The 8,124-nt window shown below is 40.4% G+C and overlaps 1 protein-coding gene across 3 annotated transcripts in view; it reads right to left on the reverse strand.

Moving 5' to 3' along the window:
• TP53BP1 (tumor protein p53 binding protein 1) overlaps positions 1 to 8,082 on the reverse strand; it is an 86,201-nt gene extending 78,119 nt beyond the window's left edge. Inside the window, exons 1-2 of one of the 3 annotated variants that reach the window (XM_026479870.4) lie at positions 7,631 to 8,082; positions 3,485 to 3,596 (exon numbers count right to left, since the gene is read on the reverse strand). The gene's annotated coding sequence lies outside the window, so the exon portion shown is untranslated. Of the gene's footprint in view, positions 1 to 3,484; positions 3,597 to 7,486 lie in introns of all 3 variants that reach the window. The other 2 variants (XM_044392469.3, XM_057306311.1) reach the window with 2 other exon arrangements.
• Positions 8,083 to 8,124: the final 42 nt, after the last annotated feature.

The raw sequence follows: 8,124 nt of genomic DNA on the forward strand, positions 1-8,124 counted from the left end.
AACTGCTGTGCCACCCAGGCGCCCCTGAACTCATGAATTTTAACACATTTAGTGTATCCAATACATTGCAGTTATTGCTCATTTTGAAATGCATATTGTCACATCTTTGGACTGTGGAAATCTCTTCAGATTAGCTCCAGAGTCCTTTTGACATAATTCCAGTGGTCTTTGGTACCTTTCTTGTTTTCTGTTGTGATAAGATGTTCCAGGTTCATCTTGTTCATTTCTTGCTCCCAATCTGGAATCAGATGCTTTTCTAAGAAGCCTTGGTTCATTTTAGTAGTAAATGACATTTAGAGACCGCAATTTATGGCTAATATTGGATTTGGTCAGTGTTTTGCTTTTTCCAATTAAATTTTAGGATTTCAAGGATTTTACCCAAGTTTCTTGATTTTATATTTACCTCTTTTATGATCCATATCTTGGTTCCTGATAATGTTAAAATAATTTCTTTTATTCTGTTCTCTCTCTCTCCCTCTCTCTCTCTATATATAATCTATTTCAAAAAAAATACGAATATTATTACTAATGAGACAACTAATGAAAAAAGTTGAATGTTTCTTTGCAGTTTTTTTCCCCCCTTAGGGTACATCTCATTAAAAATGTACAGTTAAGATTTATGCTACAACATGGATGAATCTTGAAGACATTATGCTAAGGGAAATAAGCCAATCACAAAAAGACAAATACTGTATGATTCCCCATATATGAGGTACTTATATACCTCATATACTTATATAGAGTAGTTAAAATCATAGAGGCAGAACGTAGAAAGATGGCTGCCAGGATCTGGGGGGAGGAGAAGTGGGGAGTTGCTACTTAATGGGTATAGAGTTTCTGTTTTACGAGATTAAAAGAGGAACAGAGATGGATGGTAATGGTTGCACAGCATTATGAATGTATTTAGTATCACTGAACCATACACTTAAAATTGGCTATGATAGAAAAAAATTGGCTATAATGGTGAATTTTATGTGTATTTCACAATAAAAATTTTTGAAAAAAGTACAGTTAAATTATTGTATTTTAATTCTTCTACTAATTTAATACAGTGAGATTAATTTATTTCATTTTGTTTTTTATTTTTAGTGACTATTTGATTTTTTTATTGAGATTAAATTTAAAAACAATGAAATGCACAGCTCTTAGTTGTATAATGTGATGAGTTTTGACGAATGTATACATCTGTGAAACCTACGTACCATTCAAGATATAAAACATTTTCTTCACTTTAGAGAGTGGCAACCATATTTTCATGGCAACCATATTCTGATTTCTACCATCATAGATTAGCTTCTCCTGTTTAATAATTTTAATGTAAATGAATCATCTAGTATGTAGTCTTTCTTTTTAAGATTTTATTATTTTATTTGAGAGAGAGAGCAAGAGAGAGCACAAGCAGGGTAAAGGGCAGAGGGAGAAGCAGACTCCCTGGTGAGCAAGGGCTCAATCCCAGGACCCTGGGATCATGACCTGAACCAAACCAGACACTTAACCGACTGAGCCACTGAGGCATCCTTCTCTTGTACATCTAATTATGTCTTGGCATTAATTCCTCAGGATACCAACTAACAATATTCTTCTGTATTTTGTTTCTTTTGTTCAGAATGATGTTTTTAATTTTTTATCTATGTTGTGTATATTTGTAGTTTCTTTTTATCTTTATATTGCATGAAGATGCCACAATTTGTTTGTCCATTCTCCTATGGATGGACGTTTGGGTTGTTTCCAGTTTGGAGCTATTATGAATAAAGTTGCTATGAACAACCATCACAAGTCTTTTTATGGACACATGTGTTTTCATTTCTCTTGGGTAAATGTCCAGGAATGGAACTACTAGGTCATAGGATAGGTATTTGTTTAATTTTACAAGAAACTTACAAATACTTTTATTAGCAGTGTACGAGAGTTCTATTTGTTCCACAATCTTGCTAACACTTGGTGTTATAGGTCTTTTAACTTTAGCCATTTTGTGGATGTTAAGTGATAGTGTGCTGTGGTTTTAATTTGCATTTCCCTGGGACTAATGATGAACACTTTTTCCTGTACTTATTGGCCATTTGTGCATCTTCTCTTGTGTCAATCCACTCAAACTGTCCACTTTATAGTTGGGTTTATTGATGTATAGGTTTAAAAAATATACTCTGGATCACGTTATTTGTCAGATTGGTCATTTTGAGTTAATTTTGGTTCGTATTTCTCTAAATCATTTATATTTCAAAGTCAAATCCACAAAATAAGTTAAATTTTTAAAAGTCTACCTCCTATTTCTGGCTGCCTTGCAATCTGCTTCTTCTCTCCTCCTATAAGTAACTTTTTTTTTTCTTTTTAAATTTTTGGTTTATCTCTGGAGTCACTATTCTCTTTCTCTCCCATTCTTCATTTGATCAGACAGGAAATCAGGTTGGCTCTACCTTTAAAATACTGTGTGTCTAGAATCTCACTGATTCTTACCATCTCCACTGACATCACTCTAGTCTTAATTACATCATTGCTCACCCAGATTACAGCAAGATCCCTGAGGGACTTCCCAGTGTAACCCTTACAACATCTACAGTCTATTCTCAACACAGCAGCCAAAGTGATCCTGTAAAAATCTAAGTCAAACCGCATCAGTCCTCTGTTTAAAAGCTTGCATATGTTCCCCATTTCACTCAGAGAAAAAAACAAAGTCCAACAATGCCTATAAATAAGGCTCTATGGGGCACCTGCATGGTTCTGTCAGTTAAGTGTCCAACTGTTGATTTAGGCTCAGGTCATGATCTCAGGGTTGTGAGATCGAGCCCCGCGTCAGGCTCCACACTCAGCAAAGCATCTGCTTGAGATTCTCTCTCTTCCTCTCCCTCTGCCCCTCCCCCTCTCCCATGCTCACTCGAGTGCTGTCTCTCTCTAAAATAAATAAATCTTAAAAAAGGGGGAGTGCCTGGGTGGCTCAGTCGGTGGAGCATCAGCTCGGGTTGTGATCCCAGGGTGCTGGGATCAAGTCCCACATCGGGCTCCTTGCTTGGCGGGGAACCTGCTTCTCCCTCTGCCTACTGTCCCCCCTGCTTGTGCTCACTCTCTCTTTCTGTGTCAAATAAATAAAATCTTTAAAAAAAAAAAAAAACCCAAACTGCAACCTTCCCTATCCCTTCACCATTCTTCCCCATCACCACAGTCCCCATCAGCCACCCTTACCCTACCTTCTTTTTTGCCACAGCACTAATCACTTTCTGACATACGATATCATTTACCTCTTTACTATCTGTCTCCCCCACTAGAATGTAAGCTCCACAAGAGCAGGGGCTCTGTGTACTGTGTGTGGTAGCACACAGTAAGCGCTCAATAAATATTACCAAATGAATGAATAAGTAAACGAATTCCAGACATTGTTCTAAGCATATGTAAGAGATAGTCCCACTTAATTTTCAAAATAACAATACGGTGGGATGCAATTATTATATTATTACAGAAGAGGAAACTAAAGCACAGAAAGGATAAGCACCTTGCCCAAGTTCACACAGTTGTCAATTGCGGAAGTCAGTTCCATAGAAGCAGCTGTGTTTGAGTTCGGTCACACTCCTTAAATCCTTTGTGGAATGAGATGGAAACTTGTTCTATAAACAAAGTAAATCAAAAGGGTAAAATAAATAAATCACTAAATGAGAATGAAGGTGAACCAAAGCATCCAAAGCAAAAGAGACAGCCTAAACAGAAAGTATAAGAATGACTGAGGGATGGGGCGACTGGGTGGCTCAGTTGGTTAAACGTTCAACTATTGGTTTCGGCTCAGATCACGATCTCAGGGTTGTGAGATCAAGCTCCACCTCCAGCTTCATGCTCAGCATGAAGTCTGCTTGAGATTCTCTCTCCCTCTGCTCCTCCCCCCACACCCCCCTCATGCTCTCTATCTCTCTCTAAAATAAATAAATAAATAAAATCTTAAAAAAAAAAAAAAAAGAATGGCTGCGGGAAAGGCAAGTGGCTCAGACTGACTAAGGGTTAATGCAAAGTATTTGCAAGAGGTAATGTTAGAGGGGCGCCTGGGTGGCTCAGTCGTTTAAGTGGTTAAGTGCCTGACTTTGGCTCGGGTCATGATCCCAGAGTCCTGGGATCAAGCCCCATGTCGGGCTCCCTGCTTCTCTCTCTCATTCTGCCTGCTTGTGCGTGCTCTCTCTCTCTCTCTGTTAAACAAATAAATAAAATCCTAAAAAAAAAAAAACAAATGGTGATATTAGAAAGGGAAGTTAGGGTATATTACAAAGGCTCTTCAAGAAAGAACTGAGAAGGAAGGGAAAAGGTAATTGTGGTTCTGTTATACTGAGAAGGGAATGATACTTCTTTACCCCAAGCATTCCTTCAAGGAAAGTAACTCTATTCTACAAATACCTTTAAAAAATGATGTAAAATTTGATTCACATACACGCATGGCCTCAAAACTAAGTTATACACTTAAATTTGGAATATCTTTATGACCAGCATCTCCACCACCACAAGAAAATCCTTAGAGGTTCCTGTAGTAAGACGTTGCTTTGCTCAGAAGGCTAAAGGAAAATGTTGGCCACAGCCAAACACTAACTTCCATCTCACAGGCTAATGGAATGGATAAGGGAAAATAGTATCTATACATGTTTCTTTTTTACTTTTGGGAATTACTTTCTTCAATGAAAGAATAAAGGAGTGAGGGAGGAAAAGGGGTAAATATCTTCATTGTCCTTTTGCAATGTTCTGCAGGTAGAGGGTAAATCCAATGCCTGTGCTTTTCCCGTTATTTAATGTTAACAAATGGTAATCAGGAAAATTATCCAACAGATGATTACTGTGGACCTCCTCTGTGTGCCAGACGTAGTAATAAATGCAGATTTCTTCCCCACCTCAACCTTTCCAGAGATTAGTTTACTCAGTACCTCTTCAGATAAACCAGCTGTTCATGCTAAGAGGTGACCCTATGGCTGCTGACACACGTTATGATCATAGCATTTTCCCCAAAAGCCAAGGATAAACCTCTGACACAGCAATCCTGTAATCCAACACGCCTCTCTCTGTGTAAAGAATGCTTTATAGGCAGAACTGAGTACAGGGTGGGAATCCGAGCTGCATGCAGCTCCTTTTGGATATTTTGGTTGATAAGACCATGCAATCCAGCAGAGCAGGCTGGAATTCTGCCAAATGAGCTCAGAACCTCAGAAAAACTAATGACATTCATCAGGCCGAAAGTAAGGGAGGAGTCAGTGTCTTTTCTTTATGAATTACCAGAGCTGGCTTAAGTCCTGTGGAGACCCTAAGCATTGAAAGCATTATGATGCCCTCCTCTTCCACGTACCCATAATTCAAGATGAGTGCAATTAATCCTAATAAAGTTCTGATTTTCTCATGAGGACAACTAAATTTTTAAATTTAATTTAAATTTAAATGCCAAATATGAAATTATTTCCAGAAAAAATTTAGAGATGTCCCTCCTATTTTGTTAAATATGTACATAATTTACCTATTCGATACCTTAGCACTAGATATTATGAACTGGTGAAGGTCTGAGAATCCTTTAACTGGCTCACACTTAGCCAAGGCCACAATTACCTTTCACACTATTCCAGATTTATACTGTTTTCTGCCTCGTGCCCACTGCAGTGCACACGCAAGGAAAGAGCCTATAATAGTGTCTTCCTTTTGCATCTCCGCTAACCTCCTCTTTTCAGTGATAGATCCCCAGCGACCCCTTCTACAATTCAAGGGTCCTTCACCACAAATAGTTTGAAAAGCATTGGTTGTAATCACTATATCTGCTAATCCTACATGACAAGAGTGTGGAAGAAACTACAGAATAAGGGAGTTCCCAAAAGATCATATTGGGTCATTCTAGTGGTCAAGAGTTAAGTGAAACACTGAAGTGGGTTCTATAACCACCACACACTAATGTGTGCTCCCCACAGTCATGCATATCACAGGTCCCCAATAATCCCTTTGGACTGGTCTTTGAGTGACATCCTTTTACTATTAGGCTCCTGACACAGCACACCCTTCGTAAACACAAAATAGGTTTTTATATACTTTGCAACTCATGTATGTATTTCTTTAATATTTTTATTCAGCTTTCTATGCCTTTTACATATGTGTATCAGTGTTTTCTGTCTTCAGTTTTGAAATTCTGGAACATAGATCCTGATGCTAAACACATAGTTTTCTTTAGAGAGCATTGTGCTCACAGTGCTGTGTGCCATTTGATGCTTGAAAATATTTTCTGATAATATGATGATGATACCGGGATCATCACCCAATGGCTGGGATACTGTTAATTGAGGAAAGAGTGGAGTAATTAAGAGATACCTGCAGTCAATCTTTCTATGACACCTTCTGCCTTTTAAAGAACAGCCTGCTGGATGCTCACCCAGCATATATGTGCAATTTTAGTATTATCATAGTCTGTCTTTGCAGCTGTAATTAACAAAACCTAATTCTAGCAGGGCCTGAGATCATAGACCTCAATTTGTGCCCTTACCATCTCATCAGTGTGTGGTCCTTCCCTATACCATTCAGATCTATTGTCTAACCTCTTTGTCAGACTTGATGAAAGCAGAGCCTATGGTTAACTGCTGCTGACCCTTATATTCAGGCTCTGTGCTAGTTAAAGACCTCATCTCTACAGTTGCTATGGAAACTGTCCCCTTCTCCCTACAACCAATTCTGGCTTTCTGCCTCCACATGGCACTCTTGTCTGATTGCAGAAGAGGAGGCCTGCACATCTCTCCAAGCTTTACCAGATTCAGAGCTGCAATGGTGGGGCGGAGCTGTAGCAGAACACTGTTACATGTGTTATACAAGGTGAAGCACCACCACCATCTGATGTTCTGCTAGTACTCTTATTTCTCCTTCTCTGTTACGGAAAGGATTTTCAGGGCCATATCCATTTTTTTAATTGAGATATAATTGACATATAATATTAGTTTCAGGTAAGGGCATATCCAAACTGACTGCAGAGTAGACTGGCTGTTTTGCTATCACACATGCCCCATGATAAGGACTAGGACTGCAGTGAGGTACTTAACATGCAGACAATGTCTAATCCTCTTCAGGGCCTCCAGAGAGGTGGGGGATTAGAATCAGGAACTGTGCTCCTTTCTACCCTGTACTATCCCCAAATGAAAAGCAAATGAGAACGAAAAAAAAAAAAAAAGTGCTGCTGGAGCCCAAGCTGAAAGACAGGTTCTCCATCTGATACATACATGTACAGAACGATTCAGAATCTTGGGTAAAAGAAGATGCTGGAGTGCAGAGTATGTTATGGGGACACACTGAGGAACAGGGGAGGTAAGACTTAACAGCACACACCATTTTTACAAGAATATTCTAGTCGGTCATAACACAGTGCCAGCCTCCTTAGTCCTCTTTCCCATCCCCTGGTTCGTTGGTTTTGAACTGGTCACCCTCTTCGGTTCAAACATTGCCCCTTCTGTATTGAGAATTCCCTGGGGGAAGTAACACCACTGTCTCCCAAGGTTACCCAACTCACTGTGTCACATTACTTGTAGTTGGGAAGGTCTTTCCTGCGTTTTACTCAAATCCGCCTTGCTGCAGTCTGAGCTCATTGCACTGGAGTCTTGCACTCAGCAGAGATGGAGACTAGCCAACTACTATCTCCGGAATAACAACTCACCAGGGACTCAGGGCTGGAAGGTCATTCTGTCCCTCCAATACCGCGCAGCCTTCCTGAGCATTCCCCGGGTCTGGGGCAATGAGGACAAGTAAACCGAGGATGGAATCTAGGACCCTGGCAGGCAGGGAACTAAAAAAAAAAAAAAAAAAAGCACCAGACAATGATAATACACCGGCACAGATGGAGACAACGATACAAACTGGGAGACAGAGAGGGACAATATGGCTCCCCTCAGTTCTGGTGAGGCTGCGGAATTGCCAGACAGTACTTATCCGGGAAACATCCTAACTAGAAGCTTCTTCCGGCGCCAAGGCAATCGACTCGCCCCTCCACCCGGTCCCTCAGAGCCCCACCCCTGCCCAAGTCCGGGTGGGAGCTCCCTATAGAAAACGAGACAGGGACGACAGCAGCAGCCACTGCTCCGCGCCCGCGGGTGTCCGCAGGGCCGGAACGTCGCTGCCCCAGCCCAGCCCCTGCGGCGCCAGGGCTCCACC

Source organism: Ursus arctos, unplaced genomic scaffold (assembly GCF_023065955.2).
Source record: "Ursus arctos isolate Adak ecotype North America unplaced genomic scaffold, UrsArc2.0 scaffold_36, whole genome shotgun sequence".
Taxonomy (NCBI): Eukaryota; Metazoa; Chordata; class Mammalia; order Carnivora; family Ursidae; genus Ursus; species Ursus arctos.